Raw genomic sequence first — 12453 nt, forward strand, 5'->3', positions numbered from 1 at the left:
AGGGAATTAGATTCCATATACTGCAACTAAGAGTTCGCATGCTGCAACTAAGACTCAGCACAAATAAATAAATATTAAAAAAGTTCTGACCATAATCCCTCTGCTCCACTCTCCCTGCTAGAGTCTTTGGGCCCCAGGGGCAGTGGCAACCTCTGGACAGCAGCTTCTTGGGGCCCAGCAGGTACGGTTTCTCATCACTTTGCCCTTCTTCCTCATCTATGAGTCTGAGGCAGTGACACAGCAGGCCAAGAGAGCTCCAGTCCAGATCTAAGTGGAGCACTAGCCAGCTGTCCTGACAGAAATCACATATATCTAAAAAGCGTCTTGTATATCTTAATGATTTCTCAACAGCCCCTGATTGAAGCGTGCTCAATTTAGCCGTGTCGTAAGTAACTTTTTATATTTCCTTGGGGAATCATTTCACTTATGAATCTTTTCTGAATCTGTAATCTCGATTAAAAGTTGATTTTTTTTTTCTTGTCTCTGTCTCCTTAGCTTCTGAGATGTTTCCCTAGTGAAAAGGGTGGTAGCACCATCAATCCTCTCTTGTTAGCCTGTCTGGGTCAGGAGAGTTCTTCCTGAAGGGTCCAGGAAGCAGTAGTCAAGCCTCTTCTGTGATAGCACCTGGGGCTTTGTAACCTGAGGGGGAGCTGCCCTGGCCGAGGGGCTTATAGAGAGGTTGGGAGCATTGCCAGTCTCCTGCCCACATACACTCCCCTACCAGACCCCCTACACACAACATTACACTAGGGGGACTGTATAGCCCATTCTGCCTTTAGAATGTCTCCTCACCTGTAGTTTAAGAATTTAATAAGGAGACAGAGAACCCTTCAAGGGTTCAACTTGAGAGCACACAATAGGTTCAAATCCTGGCCCCGCTCCTGAACAACTGTCACAGCCTGGTAAGTCATGTCTCTGGGAGCCTCAGTTTCCCTGTTTGCAAAATGAGAATATGATGGCTAAATAAATTACCAAGGAGATAAAGAGTTTAGCATAATATCTGCAGAAAGGCAGCCTTTATTTCTCTTGAGGGAACCCCAGCACACCAGGGAGCAGGGCTGGAACAATGCCGAGGGTCCTATCCCAGTTCTGAACAGTATCTTAATTCTTTTCCCCAACCACTCATTATCTAGTCCTAGTGACACCCCTTGGGGTGAAGTGGTGGGACTGGCATAGTTATCTCCCTGAGATTAAGGGTCTGGTGGGGTTGGGACTTGCCCAGGGACTGTCCCATGAGGCCCACCCAGAGTTTCTGACTCCTGAGAGACAAAGGTCAGGGCTACAGTGGGAAGGCTGTAGGGCAAACTAGGGTGAGAAGCTCTGAAGTTAGAAGGGCCCTTGCCATAGACACTGTCCACATATACTCCCCGCCCCCCACCTCCCTCCAATCAGGGGAAGGATTTGTCCAGGTGCTGGAACCTCTGGCTCTGACCTCTAAACTCCTCCTCTGCCTCCAGTGGGCTTTCTGAGTCACAACTGGGGGTGGGGCTGGGGGACATGGCAGCAGCGGCTGCTCTGGGAGTTAACGATTTACGAGGGGCCCCTTCCTGAGGCCTCCCTCCTCACAGGCCAGGCAAGGCAAGCAAGCAACCCCGTGACAGCCCAGGCGACTAGACACAGAACCAGTCCCGCCAGTTCAAAGAGCAGTTCATCCAGGGCTTACCCCCAAGCAATTGCCTGAGCACCCCATTCTCTGAAAGAACAAAGTAGGGCTTGGTAGGGGAGGTCTGGTCTGGGGAAAGAGGCTGGGTCCTGTTTTTAAAGTCTCAATGCTTTGCCTTCTGGGGTTAGATCTGTGAAGGGAGGCTGAGCCCCACCTCTTCCTCCTCCAAGTTTTCTATCACCGCCCCCCCCCCCCCCCAGAGCCTATAGATCTTGGGTAGAGCACTTTCTGGCCAGGCTGACTTCTGGATGCCCAGGGCACATACACCCTCACCCTTTGTTCTGGTCTACCGTCTCCAGATTTAGGATGCTGTGTCCTCCCGTCCCCCAAGGACCCATTCTGTTACCTCGGGATCCCTCCCTCTCCCCATGATTCTGAGGGCCATGGAGCCACACAGCTTTGGCCTCTGAGTGCACCCAGTCCCTTCCCACTTCCCATAAGAGAGACAGCTGAACCATGATTGTGCCTAGAGAAGTCGAGAGTTACTGTCACGGGCATGACAACCCCAACTGTCCCTGCCCCTCTCCCCTAGTCACATTTGGCTGAGTTCCCTATTTCCCTGGGTCTGGCAGAGTATCGGGCTCCTTCTGGTTGTGTGTGGCACATGTGTAGCTGTGCCTGGGCAAGCAGAACTACAAAGTGTGTGACGTGCATATATTGGCCTCGTCTCTGCTCCCTCCCAGTCTCACCCCAGAGTCATTTTGTTCTGGGACTGGAGAAGTAACCCTTCTGCTGGCCTTTTCCACTCTGTTTGCACAGCTCAGGGCCAGGCTGGGCCACCAAACTGACTTCTTAGGGATGGACTGGACCTTGACCTCCTAAGAAACAGACCTAGCTTTTCTGAAATTTCCTTCTAGTTTCACACTTCTCTTGTCCCTTCAGAGGTCATGGGTACAGCAGTGGTACCTAAGGGCCAATGTTCAGTATGTGAGTCCTGAGATCCCAGAGGCCTGGGCCCATGCCTAGGCAGTCAGGCATCTCTCTTCTGCCCATGTTTGCACCCCCAGCCCTGCTCTGGGTAAGGTGTAACCACCAGCATGACCCCCACAGAAGACTATGCTGCACCCTGTCCTGAGGCAAGACTCCAAATGCCCTGGGTCTCATTTTCTGTGATAACAGATGAGGGAACTAGAGCCTCAGTAGAAGGGTATGCCAGGCTCTGCATTGACCATCTAAATTGGAAACCTTAACTCCCACACTCCTCTCCAGGCAGCCATTCCAAGCCATTGGATGTTTAATCGATGACTGACATCAGCTGATAAGTGAGTGGTAGTAATGGAAAAGGTAGATCCTTCCTACAAGGTATGGGTTTAAATCCTGGTTATGCTACTCTGTAACTTTAAACAGCTGTGTGAGCCCTAGGATTAAGCACATTCACTGAAAGCAATTAGTACAGTGCAAGACACATAGTAAGTGCTCAGAAAAATGGTGGCTACAATCCTTATTACTGGTACCTACTTAGTGCCAGGCTTCAGGCCCAAAGCAGGTAGGGTACTCTCCCCTGCTCTCAACAAATGTTTGTGGATGGCAGTAGTGAGGGGACAGGAGACAAAAGAGCAAATAAAAGCTATTTCTGTGCAGTGTGGTCACTGTGGCCATAGGAGGGGACAGATGTGGGGCCCCAAAGCCAGGCCACAGAGTACAATTGCTCAGTACATGCACTATAGAAAAGCCAGCTGGCAAAGGGAGCAAGGAAGAATGGAAGACAGTTCATGACCTGCTGCCAAATGGGGGTACCTATACCTGCCAAAAAGTGGTAGCTTTTTCTGATTTGCACAAAGGCTCGTGCTGGCTCTGTAGAGAAGCCAAACTGAGGCAGGGAATAGAAGTCAGAGAAGATTCCCAGTGGAGTGATAACATGCTCTTGGTCTTCAATGAGAACTTCAGGAGGTGAGCTTGATTAAGACCCTTCTGGGAAGAGAGAACAATTTGTGCAAAGACATGCAAACTTGAAGGGAAGTTTTGGGGTGTCTGAAAGAACCGCCAGTGTTGAATGGTGTTGGTCAGCAGGGCTTAGGAATTGCAAGGAAGAACAGGACCAGTTAGGGAAGCCAGACTGAGTTGGGACAGGGGCTTCAGCTGAGCCCAGTGGGCTCTGAGGAGTTCACTATAGGATGATGACCAAGGTTACTCCCAGACAGAGAAGCTTCACTAGGCCAGCAAATCTCAGGGGTTAGGAAAACAACTTTGGTGCCTGTCTCATGTCAGTTTCCTCATCTGAAAATTGGGGACGCTACCACTACTGGGTATGATGTAAGGATTAAATGAGATAAGGTGCCGTAACTGTTTAGTTTAATGCCCTGCTCAGGGTGAAGGCTTTGTAAATGCCAGCTGTGGATATTCTAACCAGAACCAGGAGAGCAGGATCCTACCCAGAAGACAGGGCAGGTGACTGTATGGCTCTTCTCTCCCCCACAGGTACTGGAGACTTATGGAAATTGCTTCCTAAATCTAAGCTGATTGATTGAATAGCAATGTGAAATTCAAATACTTTTTGGAAGGAATACTTTTTGGAATCCCTTTACTTCTTGTGGAAGGGGCATAGGGTGGGGATAGTCACCCCCAAGGCCAGAGACCTCCTGCCCAATCCTTACTGGGTGTCTCCCCCTTGTCTCACTTATTATGGTATAGAGTTCTACGCAGATGGTTTGCACATGGCATTTCCTGTGCATGTTGCATTTTCCATGTGGACAGTTCTGCCACTCTCCTCTCTGGTTCCTATCTGGGGTGGAAAGGTGAGGATCTGGGTCTCCCTCCACTTCTTAATTTCCAGGAGAAGGGGAAGACTCCAAGGTTGACTCTAAACTGGGCCAGACTTATACAAACACCCCATCCCTGAGAAAGTCACCATTGGGATCACTTGACTCATCTCCATTGCAACCTGCAGCCCCTTGGCCTTTGCCAAATTGGGGAGGGTGGTCCTTGGGGAAAAAGTGGATATTTAGTAGTAATTCCCTAAGGTGGAGCTACTGTCCCCCACACCCCATGAATTTCAGCATGAAGCTTTTTTCAGGTGTGCAGGGCCTGATTCCACACTCCCCTCTAGGCTGCAGTTCCCTGAGGGCAAAGTTTCATTTCTTGGGTCCTAATCCTCTGAGGCCTGCTGCTGACTCCTGGGGAACAAGTCCCCCCTCACAGTCTGGGCCTGAGCTTCCTCAGAAAAGGTAGATCGTGGTGGGCTAAGTGTTTGGAGATCTTTGGTCATCTTGGCATGAGATGCCACCTCCTTTTTCCTCATATAGTCAGGTGAGTGTCCAATACAGTACCTGACACTCAGGGTCGGCCAGAATGTCTGTCTTTAAGCAATTTAGGGGTGGTAATCTAGAGATATTCATTTGTCTTCAAACTATGTTCTCAGAGCAAGTACCTTGCTTTCCTCATGTGGTATGTTTGGGGTGGCTTTGAGGAACGTTGCTGGAGAGGAGAGGCTAAAGCCTCCCCCCAACTTAGGAGCCATTCCTTGACACACAGTTGAGAGAACACTTCTCAGCATTTGAGGAAGGGAGGGGGTGTCCACGAGAGGGTCACTCCCTGTGGCCTTGGAGGTCAGGGCAGGTAGACAGGAAACACATTCCAGATGAACCCTGCCCTCTGACACCTCCCTCACACCCCTATCCCCTGGCTGGGTCAAAGTCCCAAAACCAAATTTAGAAAGCTTGGAAGGTGGGCATCCACAGGCTGCTCCTGTGAGACCCAGGCCCCAGGTGCTGTGACACCCAGGCAAGCAACACCAAGGAGAAGAGACAGTGAGGTGGGAACTGCTTCCACTTCTTCCACTAAGACTACTCCTGTGACTGGAGGCACCCGGGCTGCCACAGTCAACTCCCAGTTATCTGGGCCCCAGGCTGTATCTTTTAACCCTAGGTAGACTTCCCCAACAGCCCTGCCCCTTTCCTGCTAGGGTCTCTCCTCTGGGGGCTGTGTTTTCTCTGGCGCAGGAAGCACAATGCCACCCCCACGAATTCCACAGAACTTTAGAAACTTTCCACTTGGGGAAAGACCTGGGGCTTGCGCTATGGGTCTCTGAAGTGGCAAGAGGTCGACACATGAAGCTTTAGGATTAGCCCAAGCTGGGCAGATGGAGGGGCCGGTGAATGACGGTGAGGATGTGCGGGGCCAAATCTGAATCCACTGGGCTTTAATTCCTTCAGCCAGTGTCTGTTGAGCATGGCGCTGTGCTAGGCACTGTTTCAGGCTCCGAGTTCACAGGCCACCGTCTCAGAGCACCACTGTGTGGTCGCTTTAACTTCAGGACTCAGTGTTTTGGTTGGGGGCGGCGTAGCAAAAATGTCCTTTCTCGAATCGGTTTCTTCATCTGTGTAATGGGAACAGGGACGTCTGCCCCCTTTCTCTCTGGGAGAAATGGGCTCCCAGAGCCCACTGAATATGGGAAAGCGCTCTGGGAAGAATGGAATCTTTGAACACGCGTCTAGTTCCAAGAGTGCTCGGCTACGAGTACCCGGCCCCACGCGCACCTGAGCAGAGAGGCGCGGCCAAACCCTCCCTACTGGTCCTTGTAGCTTCGCGGCCGGCTGGCGAGAAGGGGCAGAGGGATGGCGGCTTTCCCCGTAAGGTGCGTCTTCAAGCCCATGCACTCCTCACAGAACGCGTGAGGTCCTCTTATTTTTTGTAAAGTTGCGGGAAAAGAGGTGAAGACCGGGCGCGCTGGAGAGCTGAGCCTGGGCCGACCTCCTCAGAGCGCGGGGAGCTAGAGGCGCAGTGGCTGCGGCTCCGGCCTCAGAGCCTGCGGCGTCCAAGTGGCCAGAGCTGCGTCGGGAGGGAGGCGGAGGGAGGAGGGAGGGGAGCCGAGGTGGCGGCGGGGGGGGGGGGGTGAATGGGGGGGAGAGGAGGAGGGAGCGTGGAGTCCGGTCCGGGTTTTGCCGGCAGCCCCCGGGCAGCGTTCAGAGCTCCTGCCCGGGCGGGCGCGCGGCGGCGGAGCCTGAGCGGGGATGTAGAGGCGGCAGCAGAGGCGGCGGCGAAAGCAGGCGGCCGAGCCGAGAGAGAAGAGCTGCCGAACCTTGTTCCCCGAAGCCGGGCCCCGCGTCCCAGCCCTGCCCAACCCTGCGCCCAGCCATGCGCGCCGCCTGCTGAGTCCGGGCGCCTCACGCTGCGCCCTCAGCCAGCCGCTCCGCGCTACGCTCGGGGGTGATTAGTTGCTTTTTGTTGTTTTTTAATTTGGGCCGCGGGGAGGGGGAGGAGGGGCAGGTGCTGCAGGCTCCCCCCCCTCCCCGCCTCCGGCCAGCCGCGGCGGCGTGACTCCGGCTCCGGACCCAGGCACGGCGGGCGGCGCGGCTGGAGCGGAGCGCACCGCGGCGGCGGTGCCCAGAGCGGAGCGCAGCTCCCCGCCCCGCCCCTCCCCCTCGGCCTCGCGGCGGCGGCGGCAGTGGCGGCTTGGACGACTCTGAGAGCCGGTAGGTGTCGGGCCACGGCCCTCCCCCGACCCCCCCCGGAGGCCGGCCCCCTCCCCTTCCCCGCCTACCTCCCTCTCCTCCCCCGGGGCCCGGTGCGCGGCCGGGGCCGGAGTTCGCTGCAAGTCTGCGGAAAGTTTGGCGGCGCGGGCTCCCCCGAAGTTCAGGTGCGGAGAGCCAGGGAAGGGAAAAGAGGGGTCCGTGTTTGGGTGTGGCGGGGGGCGCCCGTAATCGGAGCCTCGGAGTCCCGGGGACTAGGAGCCCTAGCTCCGGTGATCGCTCAGTGGCCTCTTCTATACTCAAGCCTCCCCAAGCCGCAGTCAGCTCGGTCGCAGATCACTGAGTTCAGACAAAAAGAGGGGTTTTAGGGTCGGGGACGGAGGCTTGGGCGCCTTGGATTGGGGCCGGGGCTCTCCCTGCGGGGTACTGTCCCCTCCCCTAGTACTCGAGCTTGAGGGCACAGGGGCGGCGGGAGCCGGTGTCTTCACCTCTCGGCGCTGGGCTCGCGCTCCGTCTGCGGGGGCGGCTGATTGGAGATCTCCGGCGCGCACTCCCCCCAACAGACCCCATTCGTAGTACTGTCTTTTGGGGGCATCACTCACTGCTCTTAATGCCCTGCACGACGCGCGGCTGAGTCTCCCCCTCCTTTTGGAGGGGGCGGTGGCCACTTCTACATTTCCCCTCAGGCTCCTCGCCCCCGCTGCCCGCGGGGTGTCTGGCGGGCAGATCAAGTTTGACCTTTTTTTTTTTTTTTACGTCAAAGTATCACCCCCGACCACCACTGCTCCCCGCGGCCTCTCTCTCCCCTCCTCCCTAGCCTTAGGGAATCTTTCAGTCTGTCTCCCGAGCCCCGCGTGGCCAAGCAGCATGCAAAGCCAGGGAGGGAAAATGGGGGTGTTCTAGCTGCGGAGCTGTGGGAGGCGGGTGTCCCAGCCGCTTGCTTCGCTGCTCTGGCCCCAAATTTACCCGTGAAGTTTGGCCCCGAGCACCCCCCCCCCCTCCCTCTTTGCTTCCCCAGAGCGAGGGGCCGAACCGCCGCGAGAAGAATGTGTTAATTTTCTTGCTGGGGGAAGTTGTCCTCGCCCGTAATGGGCTGCTTTCCGGCGGGGAGCGCGGGGTGCGCCTGGCTTTGTTTATTTGTAGGATCCACAGAAAGTGAGTGACCCCGGTTTTTAAATGGGGGGCCGCCTCCCGGGACCTGTCAGAAGAGCTGAAGCGCCCAATGAAGGAGCAAAATCGCTTTTCGGTGCCCCCACCTCAGGAATCGGAAGGGGTGCGCGGAGTTGGGCTGGTGCCACGGGCTGCAAGGAGGAACCAGCAGATTTGGGGTTTCTGTAGGGACTCATCCGGGAAGACCTGCTCCCTGTTGTCTCTTGCGACGGGGGTCTGAAGGGTTGGTAACCGCGCCCTACTTTGCCCCCTGGACCCTGGGTGGTCTGAGAGTCGCGTCTTCGGATGGAAGGGGCTGAAGCGGGGGGGCGGGGGGTTCTGGCGAGCCAGCCTCTTGACCTCCGCCTTTCCCTGCGCCGCAGCGGCTGTTCCGAGTCCGAGGTTTTGTGGTGGGCCGGCTCCCCCCGCAGCCACCCCCGCCTCCCCGCGTTTGCGCAGGAAGCGCTGGGGAGGGGGCGTGTGCGTTCGTTCGGCCCTAGCCCCCGCCGGAGCCGCCCCAGGGCGGCCGGCAAACAGAGTCCCTTTCAAGTTTTCCGCTGGGGCCGCCTGGCGGGGGCTGCGTGCGCGGTCGCTGCGGACTTGTTTGGAGCGCTATTTGAACGCCCGGCGCCACCTCAGCTGCCCCGGCCCGCGGGGGCGGGAGGCGGGGGCCGGGGGAAGGCTCTCCCTGCAAGTGAGAGCATTTCAATTAGACGGTTTTAGGGGGCGTGCTGGCCGAAGCTTGCCCTAATCCCCCTCCCGAAAGACCCCCCTCACCCCGTACCCTAGGTGCCTACCGTTTTAGGAAACCAGGGACTGAGACCCGAAGCCGCCTCCCAAACGCCTTTTTGAGAGCGATGCGGGGAGACTGAGGCCAGTGCTACCTACTACTGCGTAGTGTTGATTTAGCAGTTTCCCTGGATGAGACTCAAGCAAGAGCTGGCGGGGTCGGGGGGGGGGGGGCGGGTAGTGGCCCGCTCTGCAGCTGTCACCCCCTTCCCAGAACGGAAATTGTCCTCTCTCCTTGGGGAGGAGGGAGAGGGGGTGATTTTTGCCAAGGGAAGGGGTGGGAACAGCTGAGGGAGGTTGGCCTCTGAGTTCTCAGTCCTGGGGCCCTTGGTAGAAGCCCACCCCTCCCACACCCTCACCTCCAATCCTGGCAGGAACCTGGGGCTCTCCCAGGGAAGCAAGAGCTAGCCTGGAGCCTCCCTCTCCCATGCCACCTCCCTTTCCAAGTTGGGGGAAGAGATTCCTCTGCAGAAGATAGACCCTTGGCTGACTGGCTGTCCGTTGGCGCCTTATTTATGTGTGTATTTGGGCCCGGCTGTTTTCCTGGCTCAGCAGGTGACCCTGGCCGGGGCCTCCTATCTCTCCCCCGACAGAGCCTGTTGACTTACCCGTGGGCCAGCGGCCTCGTCTTTATCACGTGAGGCCTGGAATGTCCACCCGGCAGGGCTGGGCTGGGTGGGGGAAGGGAAGGGGAGGATTCTGCATCCAGGGCCCAGGCCAGATTAAGCCTGTGTTCTGTGGGTTCCTACTGTGACCCCCAACTCTTGCTGCCTCTTTTCAGCTTCTACCCATTTAGCAAATGAGAAGCTGAGGCTCATAAGATTGGGGGGGGGCAGGTTTCATCTGGATAAAGAAACAAGTCTATGGGAATTAAACACCCTGCTTTCTTTAGGACCTCACCTACTTATTCATGGGACAGTAGAATGAAGATTGGGGGAATCTCTCTGGGAGAGAGGGGTGTAGGCTGGGCCGAGATCAGCTGACTTTCCAGGGTAAAGGATGGGGTGGAGGGATGCTGGGATGCTGATGAGCCAGACTCTGGCCTACTTTCTTAGATCCCCTGTCTTTTGGAGTGACCATGAAGTCAAAGCCAGCTCCCCAGCTTGGTGTTCTGAAGCATGTCTCAATTGGCCAAGGATGGGGCGGGGCTCACTTATCATTACTGTTGTTATTATTATTGCCCACTCTTTATTTGTGGTTCAGTTCTTCATTCATTGGCTCATTGTATATTTATTGAGCACCTACTATGTGTCAAGCCCCATCCTCTGGGCTTTCCGAAATGAATCATTGACTCTACCCCCCACCCCCTAGAGGTAGGCCCAGGGCAGAAACTCCGCCCTGTTTACCTGCCCCCTGGGCCCCTGAAGGGAGCTTTCCCCTTTTTTATCTGAGGTTCTTCCTCTCACCCCCCACCACCTGGTCCCATCCTAGCCTCTGTGTATGGTTGTAGGGTGTGCGTGTGTGTGTGTGAAATGCCCTTGATTAAGTGTATTAATAGTTAAACTCTCACTCATAGCTGAAACTCACCAGACCACAAAAAGCCTCCCCAGTTACTCACGCGCTACTGCCCAACAAGAATATCCCACTCAAGTTTTTTTTTTTGCTTTCTCTTACTTCCCCCTTTATTCCCCCCAACTTTGAGCCCACCTCCCAGGCTGCAGGCAATGAGAAAGGACTGCCCCCTCAAAGACCCAGGAATCTCCAACCATTCCACTTGCCCCCTAAAGCCGAAGGCAGTGTCAGCTGCTCAGTGAGGCTGTGTAGGTCTAGTCTGTTGGTATGAGATGTGGGAATCTGGGCAGTGTGTGGGCTAATGACTCAAGGTGGATGTATCTGTGACTCTGTGTGTTGAATGTGTGTTTGTTTAATCTTGGGGTGTTGGGAGTCTAAGCCCGTGCATATTTGTGAATCAGGACATGTGTTTATGGATCTAAGAGTTGTGTCTGCATAGCATATATATACCTGTGTGTTGTGAACCTGAGAGTCTATATCTGAAAGTTGGGTCTGTCTCTGTAAATCTAGGAATGTGTATATTCTGAGTTGTGTGGGCCTAGAATTTTGGAGAGGGTGTGTTCATGATTTGTGTATATCTGTGTGTTTCGTAGACGCTTGTAAATTTGGGACTGTATCACTCCTTGAGTGGTACTGAATTGGGAGAGTGTGACTCTGGGAGTGAGCATATCTGAGTGGTCTATGTCTTTGGTAGCTGGTGTCTGTGTTCCTTGCTCTTTCTGTATCTCTGTCTGCCCATCTGTTTTTCTGAGTCTCTCCCTCCCTGGTTGAGGCCCTGAGTCTGTGAGCCTGTGTGGTGTTGAACCTCTCCCACCCAGTCCTTCTCCTCCCCTGCCCTCCCCAGCAGTAACTGGGCAGCCTCCCCGTCTGCCTGCCTGCTGGGAGTTTGGAAGCCATGGAGGGAGACAGGCTGGGGCCGGGGTGACAGCGCGTATCCACGGCAATGGCAGCCTGTGATTACAGGAATAAAAGGATTTTAAGGTCATGGGTGTATTTTTTTGTTTTGTTTTGTGTTTCTCCCCTCTTTGGTGGAGCCATCGGCAACAAAGGGCCATTGCTGTGTGTCTGCAGGTTGGGAGCCTGTCCCCATGCAAGTGAACATGGATCTGTGGGTCTTCCCTGAGAGCATGAACACATGTGTATATATGCATGAGTGGAGCCTGTGAGAACGTGTGTTTCTCTCTGCCTGCTCCCCGTGAGAGAGTGCATAGGGCTGTTCCCTGGGGAAGAATTCTCAGGAAAACTTCTTGATTTGGGGTATTTCATGGAGCTGGAACCCTGCAATCCTGTGTGTGCTGAAGAGCGGTCTGGCCCCAATCTTTGCCTACCTGTCTCCCTCTCCCCACCCCACTGCCCATAGGGTGTCTCAGCCCAGTCACCTGGGCCAGGCCACATCTCAGGGTGTCAGTGCCCCTGGCCCTGCTCCAGCCCCTGTAATTGCATTCTGCCGCCTAATCCCCCGCCAGCTCAATTAGATCGCAAATTCTTCTTCATTTCCTGCCTCTGATGCTGGCCTCCCTCTGGGCTCACAGGGCCTGGGAGGGAGGGAGGGGATCTTGCCCCCTCTTCCGCCTGCACTGGGGGCTCTGGAGGTGGGGTGTGATTAGTTCCTAGCACACCGGCCCTCGGGTGCTGGTTGCAGCCCTGGGGGCCAACAGGAGAAGGCTTTGCTGACCCTTTATAGACCAGCCTCAGTAGCCCTATGCTAGGGGGAGGGGCTTGTGTTATCTGGTACCTGGGCCCTAAGTAGACCAGGCAGATCACTCTGGTCAAGCCCCTAAACAGTGTCCTCACTGTGGGTCCCCACAGACTCTGCCCATCTCCTTGTTCCCAGAGGAGTTACTGACCACCCCTTGGTCTAGCAGTTGTGACCTTGTTTTTGACCTTTTCCTGGTGGCTGTTTCAGGCACCAATAGGACCACTGAGCTCCCC

The 12453-nt window shown here is 55.5% G+C and overlaps 1 protein-coding gene across 2 annotated transcripts in view; it reads left to right on the forward strand.

Annotated features, from left to right (window-relative positions):
• The first annotated feature begins 6573 nt into the window (after window positions 1-6573).
• CXXC5 (CXXC finger protein 5) overlaps window positions 6574-12453 on the forward strand; it is a 34825-nt gene continuing 28945 nt past the window's right edge. The window contains exon 1 of one of the 2 annotated variants that reach the window (XM_065918679.1): window positions 6574-7074. The gene's annotated coding sequence lies outside the window, so the exon portion shown is untranslated. Of the gene's footprint in view, window positions 7075-7156; window positions 7239-12453 lie in introns of those variants that run through there. The other variant, XM_065918680.1, reaches the window with a different exon arrangement.

The sequence above is a fragment of the Muntiacus reevesi genome, chromosome 1, assembly GCF_963930625.1.
Source record: "Muntiacus reevesi chromosome 1, mMunRee1.1, whole genome shotgun sequence".
NCBI lineage: Eukaryota > Metazoa > Chordata > Mammalia > Artiodactyla > Cervidae > Muntiacus > Muntiacus reevesi.